The 25,263-nt window shown below is 36.9% G+C and overlaps 2 pseudogenes across 2 annotated transcripts; both read left to right on the top strand.

Annotated features, from left to right (window-relative positions):
• The first annotated feature begins 570 nt into the window (after positions 1-570).
• On the top strand, positions 571-4,323 carry LOC306881575 (holocytochrome c-type synthase-like; annotated as a pseudogene). Its single transcript has 6 exons — positions 571-679; positions 1,632-1,849; positions 1,905-2,053; positions 2,176-2,295; positions 3,500-3,586; positions 3,730-4,323. The product of its transcript is annotated as a holocytochrome c-type synthase-like (transcript).
• LOC306881573 (RWD domain-containing protein 3-like) lies at positions 4,081-6,508 on the top strand (annotated as a pseudogene). Its single transcript has 4 exons — positions 4,081-4,099; positions 5,496-5,941; positions 6,168-6,280; positions 6,397-6,508. The product of its transcript is annotated as an RWD domain-containing protein 3-like (transcript).
• The last annotated feature ends 18,755 nt before the right edge of the window (positions 6,509-25,263 follow it).

Raw genomic sequence — 25,263 nt, 5'->3', positions numbered from 1 at the left:
AAACCTATGGGGTATTGTGAAGAGGAAGATGCAATACGCCAGACCCAACAATTCCGAAGAGCTGAAGGCCACTATCAGAGCAACATGGGCTCTCATAACAGCTGAGCAGTGCCACAGACTGATCGACTCCATGCCACGCCGCATTGCTGCAGTAATCCAGGCCAAAGGAGCCCCAACTAAATATTGAGTGCTGTACATGCTCATACTTTTCATGTTCATACTTTTCAGTTGGCCAACATTTCTAAAAATAATTTTTTTTGCATTGGTCTTAATTGATATTCTAATTTTCTGAGATACTGAATTTGGGACTTTCATTAGTTGTCAGTTAAAATCATCAAAATGAAAGGAAATAAACATTTGAAATATATCAGTCTGTGTGTAATGAATGAATCTAATATACAAGTTTCACTTTTTGAATGGTATTACTGAAATAAATCAACTTTTTCATGATATTCTAATTTTATGACCAGCACCTGTATATATAACACGCGTGTATATATGACAGCAACAATGTAAAATGTAAGGTCACTCAAAACTGACTGTTGGTTAATCTTTTTGTCTGGGAAGCTGATGGGAGACACTATGTCCAGCCCTACAGTGAAGGCAGAGGGCATCATTGTGCCAGACTTTGGCAGCGCACCACAACAAGGCTGTCCGATGCATCAAGATGTTAATAAAAGTAAGACACCAGTACAGTTTTTCTTCTTCTTTTTTTTTTTTTTTTTTACATAATCATTAGTTGCTGCCCTATTGCCTATTTTTGATAATGTTATTATTTAACCAGATTAAATAAAAAATAATAAATTAATTAAAATTAACAATTAAATTAATAATAAATTTACAAAATGTTATTCTGTATCCTGACCAATGTTGTCCACCAAGCATTGTGCAGTTTGAAAAATACAAAAACAAATATAGTGAATGTATGTAGGTTTGCTATAAATTATGTGTGCGAAGGATTAAATATAAACACTACCTTCTAAAACACAAAAAAACTGATTACTTAACATTTTTAAAGGGTTACTCCACCCCAAAATGAAAATTGTGTCATTAATCACTTAACCCCATGTCGTTCCAAAGCTGTAAAAGCTTTGTTCGTCTTCGAAACACAATTTAAGATATTTTGGATGAGAACCGAGAGGCTTGTGACTGTCCCATTGTCTGCCAAGTAAATAACACTGTCGAGGCACAGAAAGAATGAAAGACATCTGCCATCAGTGGTTCAACCATTTGCTGCTGTAAAGTGACATGATTGGCAGATGTTTTCTGTTCCCCTCATGCATACGTAATTAACTGATAATCAAATTCATTCGCTATTATTTTCATGATTAATTATCAGCAATTTTATGCAGAGATGTTCTACCCTGTTTCTAGAGACCCACTGTCCTGTAAAGTTTATTTCCAACCTTCTTTAATACACCTGGCTATGAGTTTCTAGTAATCCTGAAGACCTTGATAAGCTGCTTCAGGTGTGTTTGATTAGGGTTGGAGCTAAACTCTGCAGGACAGTGGTCCTCCAGGAGCGAGGTTGAAGGTTCTTTTTAGCGATTACTTGTTGGAGCCCTCATATACATAAACGTCAAAAATATGTGGATGTTCTCCTTACTTTTTGTCCTTAATATCTCCAACAGGTGCCCCTCCACCAGAATGTCCAATGCATCAGGCATCTGCACCTGTAAGCGATAAGCTAAAGAAAGTGCCAGATGTACCACATCAGGACAGGGCTTATGAATTTTAGTGTCCTATGAGAGCTGCCAATGGGGCTAAACCCACAATGTCTGACATCAATCCAGCAAACATGGAAATTTGCCCTCTTGAAACCGGTTACCTAATACCTAGAAGCCTAGATGTAGCGAGTTTCCCTTTTTTAACATTTAGCCTTATTTATTTACAGTTCTCTATAGATGCCACCACCTAACCAGCAACCTTCATCTGGTCAAGCGTTTCCCCTTTCTGTTGTAAGAGAGGAATCTACCATCCCACGTGGTGAATCTGAACAGAAGTGGGTTTATCCCTCAGAGCAGATGTTCTGGAATGCCATGCTGAGGAAGGGGTGAGTTCTGATGGTGAATATAGCTGAAAGAGCAACAGAGCTCTGTATATTTATATGTCCAAAAAGGATCCAGAAACATATAGTATCATCAACTATTGCTTCATGACTCAAACTTTCACCAGATGGCGCTGGAACAATGGTGACATCAACCAGAAAGATATGACGAACATCATTAGGATTCACAACCAGAATAATGAGCAAGCCTGGCAGGAAATCCTGAGATGGGAGAAGCTCCATTCGAAGTAAGTCACTTGTTAATGGAATGGTTCACGCAAAAATGCAAACTTGCTAAAAATGTACTCACACTCAGGCCATCCAAGATGTAGATGAGTTTGTTTATTCATCAGAATAGATTTAGATACAGTGGTGTGAAAAAGTGTTGGCCCCCTTCCTTATTTGTTATTTTTTTGCATGTTTGTCACAAGTAAACACAATATGCAGTTTTTGAATTAAGTTTTTTTTATTATGAAGGGAAACAAAATCCAAACCCACATGGCCCTGTGTGAAAAAGTGCTTGCCCCCTAAACCTAATAACTGGTTGGGCCACCCTTAGCAGCAACAACTGCAATCAAGCGTTTGTGATAACTTGCAATGAGTCTGTTACAGCGCTGTGGAGGAATTTTGGCCCACTCATCTTGGCAGAATTGTTGTAATTCAGCCACATTGGAGGGTTTGAGCATGAACCGCCTTTTTAAGGTCATGCCACAGCATCTCAATAGGATTCAGGTCAGGACTTTGACTAGGCCACTCCAAAGTCTTCATTTTGTTTTTCTTCAGCCATTCAGAGGTGGATTTGCTGGTGTGTTTTGGGTAATTGTCCTGCTACAGAACCCAGGTTCGCTTCAGCTTGAGATCACGAACAGATGACCAGACATTGTCCTTCAGGATTTTTTGGTAGACAGCTGAATTCATGGTTCCATTTATCACAGCAAGTCTTCCAGGTCCTGAAGCAGCAAAATAGCCCCAGACCATCACACTACCACCACCGTATTTTACTGTTGGTATGATGTTCTTTTTCTGAAATGCTGTGTTACATTTACACCAGATGTAATGGGACACACACCTTCCAAAAAGTTTAAAGTTAAAACTCCTTAATGATGGTTTTGTTTCTTACAAACACCCAGCTTTTTATTTCATAGTATATTAATTGATGGACTGGAGTCATGTGGATTATTGTGATTTTTTTTTATTTTTCGTATTTATTTGATCAGCTGTTTGAACTCTCATTCTGATGGCACCCATTCACTGCAGAGGATCCATTGGTGAACAAGTGATGTTATTTCTCCAAATCTGTTCTGCTTACGAAATAAACTCATCCACATCTTGAATGCCCTGAGGATGAGTAAATTTTCAGCAAATTTGCTTTTTAAAGCAACTTTTGCTTTAAAAGCAACTGTGTATCCTCACATGTCATCAAGCAGATGAGCCTGCTGTAGTCCTTCACAGAGAATGCCCATGTGGACCCTCTCTTTTAAGGTTTGGTGGAAAAGCAAAAGACTTTTCACCCAGAGCCAGATTTCGCCACTGGATGGGGTAAGTCATCTTATCTCTGTATAAAATTGATTTGATGTTTTTGCTTAATTTTTCTCTGCATAAAACTTCTGTGATCATCTTCAGGACAATATAAGTGGAATGGCAATACAGTTATAAGTTGCTTTTGGTGTTCTGTGTTGTAGGCAAGAGCTACCATTTGACAGGCATGACTGGATTATTGACCGGTGTGGAAAAGAAGTCAGATATGTGATAGACTACTATGATGGAGGCCAGGTGGCCAAGCACACTATCCTTGATGTGCGTCCAGCCTTTGATTCCTTAGAAGCTGTTTGGGACCGTATGAAAGTGGCCTGGTGGCGCTAGACCTCCACATAAATTTTCTTTTGTGATCTTTAGGACATACTGGAACTGATATTGATATAGCTTAGTCTGTGGAATCGTTTTTTGACATGTTCTTTGTTTAAATGAATCCAGAATGACCTTATATCATTGTGTCATACATCTTTTAGTAGCATTATGAAGGCACTCTGAAAATGAGTGCCTTCACACTCTGTGTGAAAATAAAATGTAAAGTATGACTTCAGAAACTAATATTGACAGATGCATTTTGCTTTCTTGTTTTATTTTAAAATATTTACAATGTTAACCATCCAAAATGACAGAATCCAATGAATGTAAATAGGCAGATACATCTTTTTTTTGTTTTTCCTGCTTTCTTGCTTATCAATTATATTTATTTTACCATGATGCCAATTATTAAAAGAATTGTTGTCCATTAAGTTTTTTTTTAACTAAAATGTTGTTAAAAACTAGTGCTGTCAAACGATTAATTAAAGAAAAATATGTTATGTTTATATATTAAATATACTTATATATAATATAAGAATATAAATATAGAAATGTACATACATGAAAATATTTTCAAAATACATACATGCATGTGTTTGTATTTATATATACATAATAAAAATACACAGTACATATATATTATGGAAACAAAAAACTTTTCTTTTGGATGCGATTAATTGCGATTAATCGTTTGACCAATATTAAAAACAAAATACGAGAAATAATTTACTCTACAGAACTGAAATCAAATACAGTTAAACAAAACTATTTATGCCTGGTGTGTAAATTCATTAAACTCATTTTATTTAAATGCTGTAATTTGTATTTGAGCTTCCAGGAAATTGCACTTTTGTGCAGTGCTGCAATAGAATCATCTATCAACGAGTATTGATTAACACACACACACGTTTGTTTTTGTGAATTGTGGGGATATTCCATAGACGTAATGGTTTTTATACTGTACTGTACTTTTTATACTGTGTATTTTCTATTGTCGTACACCAACTCTACCCTACCCCTTACCTACCCCTTTATTTTCTCAAAAAAAAAAAAAACTCATTCTGTATGATTTTTAAGCCTTTTGAAATATGGGGACATGGGGGAAATGTCCTCATAAGTCACCTTCTCCTTGTAATACCTATGTCATACCCATCTCATTATACAAATTGGATTATTGTGATGTTTTTATCAGCTCTTTGAACTCTTATTCTGATGGCACCCATTCACCTGTTCACCAATTTCTCTAAATCTGTTCTGATGAGGAAACAAACTCATCTACATCTTGGATGGCCTGAAGTGAGTACATTTTCAGCCAACTTTCAATTGGTGTGAAAGGGGCTTATTGAATCAATTGTATTATATGGAGATAGAACTATGTCATATTTCCAGATAAACAGATTGTAATCCACAATATAAATGTGAAGAGATTCACACAAAATAAACAATTCACTAATAAACAGAATGAGGTCCACAAACATATGTTAAGAGTTTCACAAACAATCTGTAGATCATAATCTATTTATATGGACAAATAAAAAAGTTCTAACCCCATAATTGTATTCCCAGTTCTGTTCATATGTCATATTATGTTTAAATGCAGCTGAGAGGGGAATCGTCTACCACATACACACACTTATTGAAAGAAACAATGAGAAGACACCACTAGCCCTTACTTTCGTCCTGACTACCCTCACACCCCTCCAGATGTCAGCATCACTTCCAGCCGCTTATAAAGAAAACAGTGTCACGACCTGAGGCTGCATTTACTGGAAACAGCACAATCACTTCCACCAGAGCCCATGGTCCATGACTTAATGCTGTGGCTTCAGGAAAACTTCTCCGACTTGATCAAAACATCAAGCGGAGATCAGACCAGAATACATTGAAGAAACCTGGACTGCTTTACTACATTTAGATCACATGAGGTCCAAAGCAAAATACATCAAACTGATCGAGAAATGGGCTTCAGAGCTGTGTCTCACTGGGAGACTCTTTACGGGGAAGCTGATATTGATTCTTCTGCAAGGAAGGAAGGCAAATATTAAAGTAGGAGTACAAAATCATAAAGTTTCTTTTTTCCAGACAGTTGATTCAGTAACTTATATAAATACCAAAGCCATTACTGGATTTTCTGGACATCTTTATAGCACCTATGTTTTCTTTCTTTTTTTTAATGAATTTCTCATGTGATTCCTGGCTGTCTAGAGTATTTGATTTGGTTTTTCATTTGTGTTTTCATTCTAATGATGACATATAGCTAATATACATGTAGGAATACATCCACCTTCAGAAGACAGTTAAAGTTGATGTTGATTCTTCAGGGAACCGCTGTAAGGAAAAGATGATGCGTGTCCTGTGTGAGATTCCACAGCCAGAGAAGATAATGTAGGCATATACAATGCCTACTTTTTAAACACATCTTTTTACATTTTGTATGATATTTTGTGTATTATATTTACTCCACTGTTAATTGTGTCACAGCTGACTTTTTTTTTTTTTAGGATGTATACATTTGAAGTAAAATACATTTTATCACTTGACGACCTCAAAATGGAGTTTGATCTTATTGGACTGACCGAGCTTTATAAGCAGTTTGTGTCCTCACTCATCTGATAGGAAGCTGCTGTTTAACACACTCTCTCTCCACTGGGTGGAGCCGGACTCAAGTACTGTCTACTGCTGTTGGAATCCCATCATAAAAGCATCATGCAGTTTTCTTAAGGAGCATACAATGTAAAATATGCTGTTTTATATTCTCAGCATATGACAACATGTCTCCTCATAGAGTTGGACAGGTGAAAATGTTCACATCAACAACATCAAACAACATTATAATAAAATGTATGGTAAAATAACTTTTGGTTGGCATCGCTGAGGTGCATGACAAAACCTCAACAACCCATTTGAACCCTCTCAGTTGTAAATGCATGTTGTAAATTGTTGATTTATTATTATAATTTAATTTCCTGTTTTCTGTAAATATATTTAAGGAATAGTTCACCCAAAAATGAAAGTTGGCTGAAAATGTACTCACTTCAGGCCATCCAAGATGTAGATGAGTTTGTTTCCTCATCAGAACAGATTTAGAGAAATTGGTGAACAGGTGAATGGGTGCCATCAGAATAAGAGTTCAAAGAGCTGATAAAAACATCACAATAATCCACAAGTAAACTCCAGTCTATCAATTAACATCTTGTGAAGTGGAAAGCTGTGTGTTTATAAGAAACACATTTATCATTAAGATGTTTTTAATCTTAAACTGTTGCTTCTGACTGTCCATTTTTCACTGAAGGAAGCATTACTATGGATTACGGACTGCTATTTTGCACAGAACCAGCCGTTTAAAGTTAAAAACGTCTTAATAATGGATTTGTGCTCTGTTTAAACTTTCATTCCTACGGCACCCATTCACTGCAGTGGATGCTGAGCAAGTGATATAATGCTACATTTCTCCAAATCTGTTCAGATGAACAAACAAACTCTTCTACATCTTGAACAAATTGTTATTTTTGGATGAACTGTTCCTTTAGGGTGGCGTATCAGTGCTAATTTATTTTGCTTTATTCAAGTGCAATATAACTTTTTTCTATTACTATTTATATCATTAGCCAAAATTGGGTGAAAAGCTGAAATATGCATGAATTTAATGACAGCAGCTTTCAAGCTGCATGAACTATAAACGTTTGTGTTAAACTTGTTGATCATATTCTCCAGCATGACTTGAGAAGATCTAAAGATTGGAAGTACCTGATTTGACCATCTGTACAAAGAGTCACATTATCACACAGCGTCTCAAATTTATATATTTGATTAGTGACTTACAAATCTTAAATATTTCTAATTAGTTGTACCTTTTTTAATGTCATCTTTCAAATCTTTGTACCCCGAAGTAAGAGTGGTAGCACATATGATGTTCCCAGTTATGTAGGGATATTGTTGAGATTTGAATTGCAATGGAAGAGTGAAAGCTCTAGGGGGCAAAAACAAGCCGTCGTTACTGCTTCAGTTTACCTTACTCCTCGCTATAAGAACAAACACTAAGTACAAAGTTTTCTTCTTAATGTTAAGAATAGAACTCAGCGTGTTTCTTTAATACAATTAAGACAAAGTACATTTTTGGTGTGAGGATGCTCTTTAAATTAAACTTGTAAATTGAATTTGGCACATTCAGTGACCTTAAAGACAGCTTTCGTACTTCAAACAAATTAAGACTCATCTTTTAATTTATGCTTACTTTTCTGCAGGTTAATAAGCGATCTGTTTTTATAAGAGATTGGTTTTTCAACATCAACTTTAATTAGGCAAAAGGTATGAAGCATTTCTGTTTTTAGCTCTGTTTTTCATACACCCACATGCACACGTTGTATAGCTGGCTGTCATCTTATGTTTATCTTATACACATTGTGTAGACAGCTGTTGCCTAGGAGGGTCCAGAAGCAATTGACATGAAATTACTTTTTTTTAAACATAATTAACACGGCTTAATGAAAATCACCTCCTCGCCCTTTACAATGATCCACTCTGAACTATAAATTCACCTTGCCTGACCTTTTCCCTGACATGTTCTTACAAAACAACACTGCTTGTTAAATGTCATCCACTCAGTGGCATTTACTTGTATAAAACAGGGCTTTGATCCGGAGGAGAAGCACACTTTCCTACCTTTCCTAGGCCATGAGGCCACGCTCGGCGACCCCACGCACCTGTTACATGTTGAATATTTTAATTATGGCCCATTAAAATGTACAAAGGTTAGGTTGAACTTAAAAATTTATTAGCCAAATGACATTTTAATTTGGAAAATTCATGCTACATCTATGACTTTTGTTCTTTGCTTTTTCTGATCTTGCTAAAAGCGTCAATTTGGAATTCTATCCGACTGCTGAAGACTGGTTAATTCAATGCAGAGGCACCGATGAACCGATGCGGCCCTCCGTGTCCAACTTTACTCAGGTTGATGCCGTATGAACTCTGTCACAAGCAAACCTTACGATTAGCCTCAGTCTGAATGACCACGCAACTTTAATTTCAAAAGAAACTTAATCACAGCGACACATAAGGGTCATTCCTGCTATGCACTGCATCTTCATACAGCATATGCCTTAATATTGTATAATATATTAACATTTTTAAAGGAATGGAATTCATATTACTTTTCATTTCAATTTAATGTAATTAATTAAATCATAAATCATTTGGTGTGGTTTTAATTATTTTATTTCACTAACTATTGATTTTATTTGTTTATTTATCTGCCATGTCACCATGGTACTATACAACTTTTAACAAAAAAAGTTTTCTTTTTTGTTAAAAGTTGTATAGCACCTGGAGACCTATCAATTTTGTTATGTAAGGATATATTAGACAAAAGTAAAACAATCAAGGAATACAACAACAATCAAAACAACGTTTCCTCAAAAACTTTTCTTCTTTTCTTTCTTTCAAACAAAGTTTTTTTTATTATTTTGTTTTGTTGTGGGGGAACATTGTTTTGATTGTATTATTATTATTACTTTCCATCTTTTTAGTTTCTATATCTTTACACAGCAAAGGTCTGGCCTTAATGACGTTATTGTTTAGGAAGTGGCATCACTATTGATAGGGAAGCAAACAACAGCACAAACTAGTGTGTATTGACCATTTATTTTGTGGTATCAGTTGGTTTTTTCCTCACAACAGAAATGTCATCCTGTTTAATAAATGTACAGAAAGTGGTGTGATATTAGCAATGAAAGTTTCCAACCTGTTAAGTTCTGTTTTGTTAATTTTCTTGCAATTCTGTGCATAATTAAGTCATAATAAATACTATGAAGTGCCTGATCAGCACATTTCTGTTACCCTTTTATAGAAATATTTCCTTAAATAACATACATTTTTCAAGTAACAGAGTTGAAGCGGCAATGACCCATAAAGTACCCATTATAAAAGCCCAATAATAAAATTCTCTTGTGAATAATCATTTTTGACTCATGTTAATGCTCTGATCCCATCTGGTTGCAGAGGTGCACATCTGTCTTTACCTGGCATTAGCTTTGGATTCTCCATTATTGAGCTCATATTCCCAATTATCATAATGGCTGAGATGCACTAGCTTGTTTGCATGCAGAGACACACTCCTGAATAATGTGGCGCGTGAATGCAAGCCCCCTGTTTTAATTAAACTGGAGTACTCAGGATGTTTTTTAGGTGAGAGATAAACCTGCTGTTAATTAAGTAAAAAAAGGAAGACAGAAAGGAGAGTCTCGGATGTCAAGCGAACACACAGGAAGACTAAACGCAGGGTAATTTGAGGAATAGCTGCTGTCTGGGGTAACTGTAATTAGTTTGGGCTGGGTTAAGAGATCTGGGTAAATATTTAAATGTTGAATCAGTATTTAATAACTTATTTTCTTTTTGTGTTTTAGCTTTAGACAGTTTGCTTGTATCGTTCTAGCTAGCATCTACGGTAATACAGATAGAAAATTGTCAGTTAACGTGGGAAAACTTGTGTGAGTTGTGAGCAAACAGCAGAGGGCCCTGATGTGCTGTTGAGCGCACGCAGATCTCAAGCGTGATTTGTCTCACGACTTCTTCAGCCTATCAAGCATTTGACATGGTGACAGACAGCTGGATTATATTTAACTCTCCTGAAGTTCAAGAGTAATAAAATAACCACTAAGCCTTTTAAACGTGTGCAACCACATACAGGTCCTGTGACTGCCAGTTTGAGCCCGGATAACTGTGTCAAATCCGAAAGGTACACGTGTCAGGTTATCAGATTTTTGTGCATCTGTCTTCTCTCTCCATGTCTCCCTGCTCTTGTGATTCACTGCTAACCTTCTCAAATGCAGTGACGTGTGTGGAAATCACAGAGTCCTGACAAGCCATGCAGTGGAGAGCGCTCCAGATGGGCCCCGAGCAAACGTCCCCTTTGGGCTCCGGTGGCGTACCCATGTCTGTGTGCAGGGAATTCAATTAATTCTTTAAATCTCTCTCTCTTCCTGGAAGGTAGACTTGAGGACAAGTGACCTGACAGGGCTAATATCAGTGGAGAACCTCTCTGTCACTGGCTGGTGAAATCATGTTCGATTGAAAGCTGCTTGGCAGGTTTGTGTTACACAAGTTAATTGTGAATCTGACATGACTTCCTGAAGCACTGTAATGTGTTTGACTGAAAGGTCTGTGCTTCTTACCTGTCATTTAGCAGGGTTTTGTCTGTTCAAACCAACTTCCTGTGCTCTAATTGCATGGCAGCCGTGTGGATCATCCTGGGGTTAAGTGCCTCGCTCAAGGTCATGGTGGAAATCAGAATTGAGGCTTCTGTCAATAACTCTTCAGTTCACAGGTCACCTGTACCTGTTGTTAAATCTGCAAAATTACACTCTTTCCATCACAGAGCTTTAAAATATCACCAGTAGTCACACACTGCCAACTTTTTTGATGTTTGTCCCATTTAGACATGTACAGTGACCAATTACAATTTAACAAACAAAAAAACCAATTAAATGATTGCATAAGCAACAGTCCGTGAAGGGAAACCCCAAAGAAATGAGTGGAAATGCATGTTGATTTTGTGAACATAATATATGTCCATGCAAAAGTGTAAAAAAACAAAAAAAAAATCAGGCAGATATAATTCAGTTTTGAAATCTGGTGTTTACGTACGGTTTATAATTAATTAAAATTCTAATTTCATTCATTATTGAGTTCCATATTTATTAATTTTCTTTGTTATTTTTTATGTTTGGGGTCGGTTTTTATAAAGGCACTATTACTTTTATTCAGCAAGGACACATTAAATCAATCACAAGTGACAGTAAGGATATTTATAACATTACAAATTTCTATTTCAAATAAATTCTGTTCTTTTGAACCTTCAAATCATTAAAGAATCCTGAAAAAATGTATCATGATTTCCACAAAAATATTTATCAGCACATAATGTTTTAAACGTTTTAATAATTAGACATGTTTGAGCACCAAATCAACATATTGGAATCATTTCTGAAGGATCATTTGACTGTACATTTAAATTAAATTACTATTTAAAATATATTGAAATGCAAAAAAAACAATAATATTTTACCATATTATATTGTGAATGTTACAATATTTCAAAATATATTTATTGTAGTTTTTATTAAATAAAAGCATAAGAGACTCAAACATTTAAAAACCTTTTTGACTGGTACTGGACTTTTTTTGTTTTTTTCATTTTGACTGGTAGTATAGTTGGTAAAATAAGCAGTTCATAGGCCTATATATTGCATCATGCATTTTTGTGACTCTCAGATAATACTTTAAACCAACTAATCAAACTGGAACTGTTGGTTTTCGGATAGTGCTGCCAGTTTTGTGTGTAATATGCATCAGATGGTCAGTAAACAGGCTGTGGGCGGTTCATAGGCGTACAGTCTCAGACTATAATATACCTGAAATAGTCACTATTTACCCTCCATCTATCCAACTGTGCTGTACTCAAAGGCCATTCTGAGGACTGTCCCACCTACAACACTGATGAGGATCTGGATGCTCTGCTGGACAGTGCAGATGGTCACATCTGATGCCTGTGGCTCGCTACACATCACGTCTTGCTGGGTGATTATTGGCATTATGGCGGAGGTTAAAGCCAGGATGAGTTACCGAAGAGATCCAGGTTATAAAGTCAATTACAGTGCAATCGGGACTAAAATTTTACCTCTGGCATGCTCTGTGGGGCTTCCACTCATATTTCGTGGCACTATTTCTGTATGCATATTTCTCAAGAGAGCTTTTTGATTATTTAGAATCCAAATGTGCCGTGACAGCAGCTTGCTGTGCCTAAAGGCTAATTCACACTACTGCACCAGGAGACGGAGACTAAAGTGCAAAAGTATATTTCAGTTTTGACGCAAAGTATGCTCCATTTCATTGGTACGCAAATACAGGTGCTCAACATGTGCACTAGAAAATGTCCAGCATACTATTTCTCTCCAGAAGCTTTCACCGATAAAATGTCTTCACACATTTTTGTTGTCACCTTATGGAGAAACTATTGCAACACCTTGAAAACGAAAATGTAGTATTTCAAGTCCAAGTAAGCATGAAGAGTCAGATTCCAGAAGTTACAATTCAATGATTTATTGGCAACAGCAAACACAGCCAGCATGCCACATGGTTGCACATATTCAACTGTTCTTCTACACCTTTTATAGGTACCAACTTAGTAACCCATAGTGCCCTCTTCTGGTGAATCAATAATACAAGAACACAACATATTCCCCCATTACTTAGAAAATCATACATTCCTCTTGAATCCAAAATTTTAAGTTAACACAGTTCTATATTATTCACACTAAAGCAAATATTAATGAACAGTTTAGCTATGCAGCATAACTGATTCTAAATATACACCATGGAACAATGCACTACTTTAATACTAGTTACTTTTTAAAACCAAGTAACAATCCTGCAGCCAACGTGGAGGGCGTCTTAGACGTGCTGAACCTCTTCCAGAAGCAGTTAAAGGATCTGTAGAAAGAGGAACTTGAATAGGTGAGTTTGATTGTTCATTTTTAAGCAACACTCCAGAGGTAGATGAGGGACCCGTATGAAGGGGCAGGGCCACAAGTTCATTTTTAGTGGAACATTCTATAGGTGCCAAGGTAGAGGATAGATGAGACGCATGCCACTTTTTCCCATCTGACAACTGGTAAGTACATGAACCAATCTGACGAGTGATTTGCAAAGCTTTTGAGAATTTTGGATGTCCTTTTGGAACATGAACTGGACTCTGTATATGCACCCAATCTTCCTGTTTGAAGTTAGGGGTATGAGCTCTTCATCTAGAGTCTGTATATGCTTTCATTTTCTTTTGTGACAGGGATACTTTCTGACTCACAACACTTTTGCTGGTTACAGGAGGAGGAAGGATGTTCAGACATGTACGCATTTTCCTACCACAGAATAACTCAAATGGAGATTGTCCAGTAGCAGCATGCAGAGTAGCACGGTAAACTTGAAGAAACTGTGTTACTATTGGATTCCATGGCTTTCCAGACACAATAGCAGTTTGAATACAGCTCTTGAGCACACGAGGAAATCTTTCAATGGCACCATTTGCAGCTGGATGATAGACTGATGTACATATATGCTGAATATCTCGCTTTTTCCAGAAACTCCGCAAACTCCACTGACCGGAATTGACATCCATTGTCAGACACAAGGTACAGAGGATTTCCAAATCGACTAAAAACAGATGTTAAGAACTTAATCACATTTTGAGTTGTGATCGAGGAAGTAAATGCCACTTCAGGCCACTTACTATGGTAGTCAATCAGAGTTATCATATAACGATAATCCCAAGTAGCAGTTTGAAACGGGCCCACAATGTCAACAGCTACTTTTTCCCATGGGCCAGAAGGATAAGGTACAGGTTGCAGAGGTGCAGCAGAAACAATAGCTGTCTTATCAGAAGAGACACAAACTTGACAGTTCTTGACCTTTTCCTTGACCAAAGAATCAATACCTGTCCACCAGTAGAGCTCCCGAAGGCGCTGCTTTTTACGTACAATTCCTTGATGGCCATCATGGGCCAGATTCACCAAGATGTGCCGTAGTGAAACAGGAACAAGAAGACGTGACCCTCCGAATACAAAGTTCTTTTGAACACTCAGTTCATCCCTTACTTGAAAATAGGGATGTAGATCTTTATTAACAGCCATTGATGAAGAAGGCCATCCACAATCATTTTGTGCACGTAACAAATTCAGTTCTGGACATGATGCAGAGGCAGAAGCAAACTCAGTTGGAGTTACAGCAGACATCTCAGATGACAAAAATGCAACGAATTCAGGTTCTGCATCAGAAAGATCCTCTTCAGTGGCTGACAAAGGCAATCGAGACAAACAGTCAGCAGTATGGTTTTGTGAACCAGAACTGTAAATGACTTCATAATTAAAACATAAGAGTTGTGCTGCCCAGCGTGCAATTCTCATTCCTGCACGATCTGTTTCTTTGGGAGATAGAAGCACTGTTAAAGCTTGATGATCAGTATGCAAGAAAAATTTTCGACCCCATAGACTCTCTGATTTTTCATCAGCCCAGACACATGCTAAGGCTTCTTTTTCAACTGTTGAATACTTGCGTTCAGCAGTTGACAAAGTCATGGAAGCAAATGCAACAATGCGTTCAGTTTTATCTTCATGAATTTGAGCCAGTACAGCACCTAGTCCATAATTTGATGCATCAGTTGAAACCACCATGGGCAAATTAAGATCAAATAAAGCCAAAGCAGAACTTTTAAGCAGCAACTCTTTCACAGTGTTGAAACTTTTCTGAGCTTCTTCCGACCAACTGAAGTCAACTCCTTTTATGATACAAGCACGCAATGGTTCTACCACAGTGGCAAAATTTGGAATAAATTTGCTGTACCATGATATTAACCAAAGAAAGGAACAAAGCTGATGTGCATCTGTAGGAACTGGTGCATGAAGCATTGCATTAAGATGATCCTCGTTTGGATGAACACCTTGTGCGGACACTATGGTCCAGAAAACATAGACTTGTCTTACTCAACTGGCATTTTGGAGCATTCAGTTGAAGTCCTGCACTCTGTAAGAGTTGAACAACTTTGTTGAGCATGCAATCATGTTCACTCTGTGTCTGGCCCCAGACAATGATATCATCAAGATAATGGGCCACATTTGTCAATCCTTGTAGTATGGTTGATGACATTTTCTGAAATGCAGAAGGTGCCAAAGCTAGGCCAGATGGTACACGGCAAAACCTAAATAGGCCTTCATGTGTTATATATGCAGTCAAATCACAGCTTTCTTCGTGTAATGGAAGTTGGAAGTAAGCACTCTCCAAGTCAATTGTAGAGAAAAGAGCTGCTCCACATAGCTTAGACAACAATTCATCAATATGTGGCAGAGGACAACTGTCCATAATCACAGCTTTATTTGCTTCTCGTAGATCTACGCAAATGCAAATGCCTCCTGATTTTTTCTGCACTACTACAATTGGTGAAACCCAAGGTGATGCATCAATTTTCTCAATAACACCTAGGTCAAGAAGACGTTGAAGTTCTTCAGAAACAGCATTCCGAACAGACAATGGTAAACGTCTGAGTTTTTGACGTACAGGTGCAACATTAGAAGAGGTCTTTACCTTATGCAGGAAACCCTTTGGGGTTGAGCAGATTTCGTCGGAATTGAAGATTCTCCAAAGTGAAGATGCAGGCCTTTAATTAAATCCATTCCCAGAGGAGCAGTGCCAGACTCAACTATAAAAATTGAAGTCTCACAGTTAACATCATTCTTGGTGACAGTAACAGGTAAGCATCCAAGCACTGGTATTGGATCACGGGAATAAGTCACCAATTTAACAGAAGGAGGCTGCAAGGAGTCTTTCTTAAAGTATATCTCGTACACAGATTTTGGCAGAATGAAAACAGAGGACCCAGAATCCACTATCAACCCCACAGGTACAGAAGCAGTCGTGATTGTAGCAGTACACTTGATCTTATCAGTTAGCACATTTTGCATGCATAAAATTTGAAGTTCAGGCAATTCAAATTCATATACTGAGCGTATTTGTTGTGAACGACATATTCTTGAAAAATGTCCAATCTTTTGACAATTATGGCATTTTGCTGAAGCAGCAGGGCATCTAGAATCATTTGCAAGATGTTTTGTTGATCCACAACAATAACACGCACGAACTGATGAAGTCATCTTCGAAGATATAGAAGTCTTAAAAATCTTAGAGGAACCAGAAGGCTTTGTAGATGCAGAGTATTTAGATTTATACTGACCAACAGCTGCCATAGACTTTCCTTGTATTGCTTGCACAGGCACCCACTTCTGGTCTGATATGGTTTTAACTTGTTCACCAGCAGCTTCAATTTAAGTAGCAATTGTGATGGCTTTACTGAGTCAAGTCAGTCTCCAGCAACCGTTTTTCTCTAATACGATGACTGGCCACATAACATTTCATCAAGATTTGATCCAAACTCACATGTGGCTGCTAAATCTCGGAGTGAGGTTACATACTGTAAGACTATTTCACCAGGTACTTGAGTTCGCTTTCTAAAAGCATGCCGTTCTGCAATTACATTCCGTCGAGGAACAAAGTATGCTTGCAAAACCTCAATAGCTTCCTCCATCGTCTCTCCTTGATTCGGCAAAGTATAAAATAATCTCTGACCTTCTGTGCCCAAACAATGAAGAAATAAAACTCTCTTTCGTGCAGCAGGCCATTCTTCTCCAGATGCATTAATGATCAGTAAATAATTATTGAACATCTTCAGCCAAACATCAAAAGGTAATGCATGCTCACCAGGACATGGCAGGAAAGGCGTAGGAAATGAAGCAACTGCAGCCATCTTTCATTCATAAAGGTAAAATCCTCGTCGCCAATTTTGTAGTATTTCAAATCCAAGTAAGCATGAAGAGTCAGATTCCAGAGGTTACAATTCAATGATTTATTGGCATCAGCAGTCAACAGCTAGCATGCCACATGGTTGCACATATTCAACTGTTCTTCTACACCATTTATAGGTACCAACTTAGTAACCCATAGTGCTCTCTTCTGGTGAATCAATAATACAAGAACACAACATAAAATTGTCATCATTTGCTCACCCTCAAGATGTTCCAAACCAGTATGAATTTCTTTCCTCTCCTGAACACCAAAGTATTCTAGAATATTTTTTCTAGGAAGTCAATAGTCACTTTCACACATACAGTCTTTTCTGGTAAATTACCGTTAAGAAATCATGTGTGAACAGGACCTTTTCAAAAATATTGGTAAATTTGTTCTGATGTGTGAATGCAGAACGAGATTACCGATATGAACGCGTACAACTTCAGAACATGCTGACTTAAGATGTCTACTCTGGGCCAATCATAACATTCTGATGCAGATGACGCATTTACTACGGACTATTTATGGAAGTCAAAGAAATATCTGAGGTTGTCTAATACGATGTCTCTGGGCCAAAGCAGCTGCAAAAATTTGAACGTTTGACACAAAAACATCAACAAAAACAATGACAACGGAAATCTCTCCATGTTTACAAACACAACACTGGAAGGCGCAGCCATTTTGAGGTCATTTCTGGTTAATAATGTAAGAATTTTCCAGTATTTTGAAACTGATGTGTGAATGGTGCTTTACTGCTCAAAAGATTGCCTGTGTGAACAGCACATTTTTAAAATTACTTTTATGGCAATTTACTGATATGTAACTTCAGTTAACTGATTACCCTCATTCTTAAAAATATATTCTTCTGTGTTCCACAAAAGAAAAAAAAATATATAGGCCTACAGGTTTGGAACAGCTTGAGGGTGAGAAAATTATGACAGAATTTAAATTTTTGGGCAAACTATCTCTTTAAGTCACAGGTGTGAATAGATTGCACATTGTACACATGGTTAGAAAAATCTAAATGCGCGTGTACATACTATACATACACGATAGTATACGTGTAAACAACAAAGTTTACTTTGTAGGCTAATTAATGGCGACAAACACATTCGTCTGGTTTTGTTGAATTAGCATGTTACCCCGTCAATGTCTGGTCCCAGCTATCAACTAAGTTAAGGTAAGTCGAGGTATTTTGTTAAGGTTCCTGTTAAATTATATAAAGAAAACACAATTTCTGTATATTCTCTGAACGTTTTCAATTTAAAAAATAAAATGTTTTTAAGTAAATTTTTCTTGGTTATGCGAATGTCAGAAATCATTAAGGGAATTTTCCATTTTATCATTTTGCAAAAATTATGGGAACATTAATTTTGAATGTTCTCTCAACATTCTAAAACAAGTAGCTATAGGAACATTTAAAAAATGTTAGACAAACCTTCAATTAAATCGAAAAAAAAACTTTCTGTGGGGAAAAACAAAAACAAAAAACTTTTGAGGACATTATTAAATAGCAGATAACTTTGAATGAACTTGCATTAATGTTACAGGAAGAACGTTTGTTCCTATAACTTTGACAGAATCTTGCCAGAATGTTAGCCAAAGTTTTTTGAGCATTCCCTGTTAGCTTGGTTGGCGCTGGTCAGCTCTTGTTTCCGCCAAGTGAACATGTTCGGTCAGCGTTTGGTGGGTTGTGGAATGTCTGGGAAGTGACACTGTAATTTGGTGATTGTCGCCATTGGTCGGCGTCTGTCGTTGCAGTGTGAATTAGACTTGAGAGGGTTGTGGTCGCAGCGCTCAAGAGCGTGATTATAGCGTTGTGCATTTCCCACTCGTGAGTGTCGATGACTGAACGTGACCTTCTCTGCATGTTCTGATGAGACAGTTCATCATCACAGATCCCAGACACATTTCCAAACAGAGCTTTCCTCTCCATGTCTCCACACATGGCCCCTCTCGGGTCGGCGTACGCGTCTCACAATAACACATCATTAAATCAGACGGGTTTAGTTTACTAGTGCAGCATTCTCCTAAAATGCTGTTTGTTAGATCTGCATGGTGTGCGGGGGATGGTGTGAACGTTTTCCTTCTGCCAAGTGCAAATAGGCAGTTTTGTCCGATATTTGCTGTTGGCAGGGTGTAAACAAAAAGCCGGTCCACGCTCCACAAGTTGTTAGGGCTGAGCGCCGGAAGTTTGTAGTTTTGTAAAATGTCATCCTCCGGCTTGGAAACAATTGGAGGAAAATTATGCTGGCTGCGGCTGACTCATCCTGCTGGAAAACAAGTGAGAAAACATATTTGCCGATGCCCTTGAAGATGACGATGTGTGCTGCCTAATTGCTGGGAAGAGGATAATTGAGCCACCTGCCAGCTTAATGGCACATTTTCACATGTGTCACCTCCTCTCTTTGAGATGCTCAAATACACACAAATTTGTCAGCATGCTGAAATTGCATAGCAGGCAGAACTTAAATAACTGCGTACTGTGATCAGAAACAATTACTTTTCATTCCTGTGCCAGGGTCATTGTGGGAATGCAACGACTTTGATTTGTTTCTCTCTGGCAGAATTTGTGGGTTTGGTTTAACGCGCCATCAAACTGGAATACACCCTGCCCCACAAATCATTAACACTAACAAACTCCTCAAATTAGGATTCTTTCATTATTATCACATAAACAATTTTCACTCCAATTAAGGCCTGGGTGAGATTGAGCCACATCCCACACAGATTAAACTGACATGTGGAATTTACACAAGTCTATCTGAAGAGTTGCAAAAGCTGCTGCTTTTTATATTTAGACTTTTAAACCCAATTTATTATTATTATTACTTTTGAATATTTGAAATGTTCAAAACAGAATTTCTTAAAAATATATATATAAAAATGTCTTTGTTATGCAAATGCTATAGAAAAAAAATTAAGGGAATGTTCCATTTTATCATTTTGCAAACATCATGGGAATTTTAATTTTGAACATAGATGAAACTGACGTGGAATTTACACTCTTCTGTGAAGTCTATTTGAACAGCTGTAAAAGCTGTTGCTTTTTTATATTTAGACTTCGAAAACCTATTTATAATTATTGTTATTATTACTTTTAAATATTTGAAAACCTGTTAACATTATAAAAAAAAGCTAAATCTTTTTAGGATTAAGCAAGGTGACATTATTTTGAAGAGTTCCTCTACTGTAGTTCATTACGGTTTGAGATTTGAACCTTTGGGGAAATGAAACCGTTGACTTTTTGAATAAGACCACTTTCTCCGTAGAGGCGTGTAATATATTAAAAGCAAATACCACATGAAGGTGACTCACTAAAAGTAAATTTCACAGGTAGCAAATGTAAAAAAAATCATTTTCATATTTCTCCAGAACGCTTCATATGAAATAATCATCTCAACTTTTTTCTTACACAAATCTCCATGCGGCTTGGATGCTGGAACTCGCATGCGTGATTGAATTACGTGATATCACCGCAATTACGGCAACAATGCCATTACAGACATACCTGGCAGCTGTTCATTATGACCAGCCCTTTATGGACAGGCCGCATTGACAGCGCCACATTTTATACCAGCAGTGCAAATGCGCTTTTCTCATTACTCATAATGAGTTGGACCCCATGACCTCAGCATCATTTGAATATTGAATATCCCACAACAGACTGCAGTGTCCATTAATGCTGGATCTGGCTCGTACTGTAGGTAACAGAGCACACATGTAGATTTGAATAACAGATGATCTAAGTGAGGAACAGATGATGCTCTTTCACTTTCTGGTGTGCTCAGGAGTTTTTTTGGCCGACTGGGAGAGACGAGTTTAAATCTGAAAACAGGTAGCACAGGAGGCGTTAACCACATGTTTGACTAAAGCGCTGATGCATACCTAAATTTTAATCATCAGCTACAAACAGCCCCCTAGATTTAATTCTGGCTTTAAAAAGAAAAAACTAAACGATTAACTGGTTTATTCAAGGAGCATATAAACGAGGTAAATTATGCCAGCGATTGTCTTAAATGAGGCTTCTTGTACACATGATATGGTGCCAAATTCTATTTGTTTGATTGTTTTAAAGATTTGACTTGCCATACTTTAATTCTGAAGAACAAGTAAGTATACTAACACAGCAATTGAAGGATTATCAGAAAATTTGATGTATTAATTGGGAGATTTGTTACTATTGGGAGATAACATTTGCATTACAAGACCAGTGTATTTTCTTGTAAAAATAAAAGATAACATTACTCTTCATGTCTTGTTGGTGGATACTAAACTAAATTCTTCAAAAATCTTACCTTTAATAACTGCACAGATTTGACGGTAAAAATGCAACTGAAGTGGAGTGATCTCATTGCATTACTGAGATTACAATCCTGCTGTATCACCGATGGGATTCTGAGCCAGGCACTTAACCCCAGGTTCCTCCGAAGGGACTGTCCCTGCAATTAGTGCACTGCAACTTACTTCAGATGAAAGCATCAGGTAAATGGCAAGTGTTTTGCTCTGACAAGGCCACAACTGCAACTCAGCCCTGCCCCCTTCACTTTCTTTGAAAAGCACCTTTTTCAACAATACAAGGTTTCCTTCAACAACACCAATTTGTGCTCCCTCCGCTGAGTCGACTTTGTCTGTTTGAAAAGATGGTTTTTTCTCTTTTTTTTTTTTTTAAACTGCCAAGCACTGGTAATCCCTTAGACAGACTATATCTCAATTATTACCTACATGTTGCAAGCAGACAGACAGACATATAGATACAGTAGATAGATAGATAGATAGATGAATAACATTACTACAAGAGCATTTTATTTATAACTTTGCGAGAACCTTTACAGAATGTTTTGTGATTATTTATCTAGACTAAGAATGTTCTTTATGGAAAATGTTCTATCAACATTTTTGAAACAACATTTTACTTTGAGAGAACCTTTCATGGAGCAATTTTAGAATGTTTAATGTCCTAATAAGATTTTATGTAGAAAATGTTGTATTAACATTATTTATAGACAGCTCTTAGGTCTCATACATTACCTAGACAGACAGACAGACACACAGACAGCTGGATAGCTAACTAGATAGATAACCATTCAGTAAGGACTTGGAAGCAACTGAGAAATGTTCTGTTAATTTGTAGTTGTACCTGACAGCGTTGCCATTACTGCTGTTTGAACGATGGAAAATTAAGTATGTGTTGCTTTGGGCCAGAATACAGTGCAGAATACTTCTGCATTTGTGTGCAAACACAAATATCAAATGCCATGTTTAATCAAAAGAAAGCCTCTGTGAACACACCAATGGATGGATGGAGATAGATGGCTATATAGTTTTTGATAATGGGTAGAAATTGTAAGGATTTGTGAATTTTGATTACATTGTTTTTAAACACACACAAAAGACACAATGAGCAGCATTTATAAATAATATAATAATATATAATTTTGTCACCTAAAACAACAATTTTATCACAGAAATCATTATGAGCCACACTTAACATGAACAGGTTCATCTCACTCTGTTGCCTGCCAGATATACTTGTATCATCTTTTTCATTAGCCACTGACCAGCACACCTCCACAACGCAACCCAGCCTATAGGTGTGAGAGTGTGAGAGACACTGATCAGACCAGCAGCACTGTGGGTAATGAAATCTGTGGCTTGAGAGTTAATTAGCTGAGCTGACCCTTAAATCATGTCATCACTGGAACAGTCACATCAGCGAGAGCGCCGTGTTTTGTAACTAAATTTACCACAGTGCGTGGTGATCGTTTGTGCAGGAGATTCTTCCTACTCATATTCAGTGTGATAATAAACCACGCCCATAAAATTAATTAGTCTTAATTAGACTGAAATAACTACATAGAACTCTGATTAAAAAGTCCAACATATTAATTTCAGTATTCAGATGTATTTTACGAAATAATGGCTTGTGTGATATAATAGCCATTGTTTATGGTTGCATGACAAGATGCTTCTGATGGGGGTCTGGAATCACGCATGCTGTCTCCTTGGGGTACACACAGGATTTTATTCGATCATTCTTCCTTTCTACCTCTTTGTCTTGTGAGCTTTACAGTCAAAGTGAGACCCGCCATAATTATTCCAGTCCATCACGGGCTTGTGATAGCTGATCTATTTTTATAGGCTTAATATAATTTACAGGCTTTAAAGCACACCCACAGGTGGCATATGTTAGATCTTGACTGTTGCAATCAAGCAGCGTGACATGTTGTGATTTAACAAGCTGTGGGAGGCTTGCGGGGCAAGGAGACAGAGGGAGGAAGATATAAAAATGGATGTGAAAAATGGTGAGAAACGGTCGCTGTCAGTCGCTTTTCAGGAGCCGTTTGTCGGGAACTGTACTCTGTTGCATTTGTCTTCATAAAAAGACCCAAGATTTTTTTATTTAAACAATAATTTCAGCTTTATTTTGTATGCTTTTGTTATAATCATCACTGCCATGTTTTATTGAGTCGATGAGACTGGGTTGTCACAGTTTACTTTACTGAATATTTCTCAGGGTGTAAAAGAAAAACTACAACATGCAAGAACATGTAACTCTTAAATATAAAAATTAAACAATTTAACATTTTCAAAGTTTTTGAAAAAAAAAAAGTTAATCAACCTGTCGTCACAATAAATAGGGAAGCAGTTATACTGCTGTTGATTTAAGAAAAAAAATAATAAAATCACATCCACCAGCATAGTTTAAAATAATTTTAACAACTTTTTAGTAACATTAAAAAAACAACAATTATAAACAAGAAATCAAATAATGAATTTACATTTCAATTTAAAATAGTAATAGTAAAATAATATACAACAAATGTGGCAACTTGCCTCAATATCTATCTGTCTATCAGTTAAAAAATAACAGTTCAATACATACTGTATACTAACATTCATACATTCATTCATTTAATTTTATTTCCAGACTCAAGTTCCATTAGAAAAACAATAAAACAGACAGTACAGAATACAAAACAATGCAATACACTTAAAAAAGAAAGTTATAACAATGTTATCTCATAGGTGACTGGTCTTGCGCAGAATAACCTAGGATTTGACAGCAATGTTATTAATAGCATTCTGTGAATCATCCAACCGACAAATAAATTTATACATCAAATTTATAATTAAAGCCGGAAAGGTTTGTACTCTTGCCTTACAAAATACATCGCTTGCAAAGCTCCACAGTTTTTCAATAGAATCTTTATTTTGACAAATTTTTGTATACAGACATGAGACTGATTTTAATTGCCTATGTTTCACTCATGGATACAGTTATTTTAGACAAGAATAGTCAAACTGTCCTCTACTGTAACTGTCAAAGAAGATGAACTCAGAAACCAGGAAAATGATAAAATAACAAAAGTAGGCCTACATACAGCCAAACAAAAGGAACAGAACTAAGCAAACATCCAACAACATCCAGGAAAGGATAAAAGCTCACCAAGGAAATGCTAAGGCTGAATTCAGAACTGCATACTAGCATACTACTCCTACTTTTTTTTTGCCATAGAAAGATATTGTAGTGTGGTGGTATGCGGTTCTGAATTCAGCAGAGGACTATGTAAAAAGACTAACAAGCCACATGAGAAAACAATCAAAGATATAACATTACTACAATCTACAAGTCCACATTACAAAACAAAAGCACAAAAACACAGAATACTACGGAAGTTCTAAGCGGCCATGCATTATTATAATTTTTCTGTCTTGTTTTCTGGTGATCACGACATAACGAGTTGTTTTTGTCGTTATCACGACTTAATTTTCTCGTGATCTCGACATAACGAAAGTTGTTTTGTCGTTATCTCGACATAACGAAACTTGTTGATCTCAACGCAAAAACCGTTTTCTCACGACGTAATTGTAGCTATCGTGAGAAAATCAGGGTCGATATATTGTCTTCGACGATAAAGTTGGAGACCCGACAGCCTCCTTCTCAAGTGTCGAACACTTATGTGTAAGTCGTCAATCAC

The sequence above is a fragment of the Barbus barbus genome (genome assembly GCF_936440315.1).
Source record: "Barbus barbus genome assembly, chromosome: 15".
In the NCBI taxonomy this organism is placed as follows: domain Eukaryota; kingdom Metazoa; phylum Chordata; class Actinopteri; order Cypriniformes; family Cyprinidae; genus Barbus; species Barbus barbus.
Note: the sequence above shows the minus strand (reverse complement) of the source record. Positions and strands in the feature narration are given on the sequence as shown.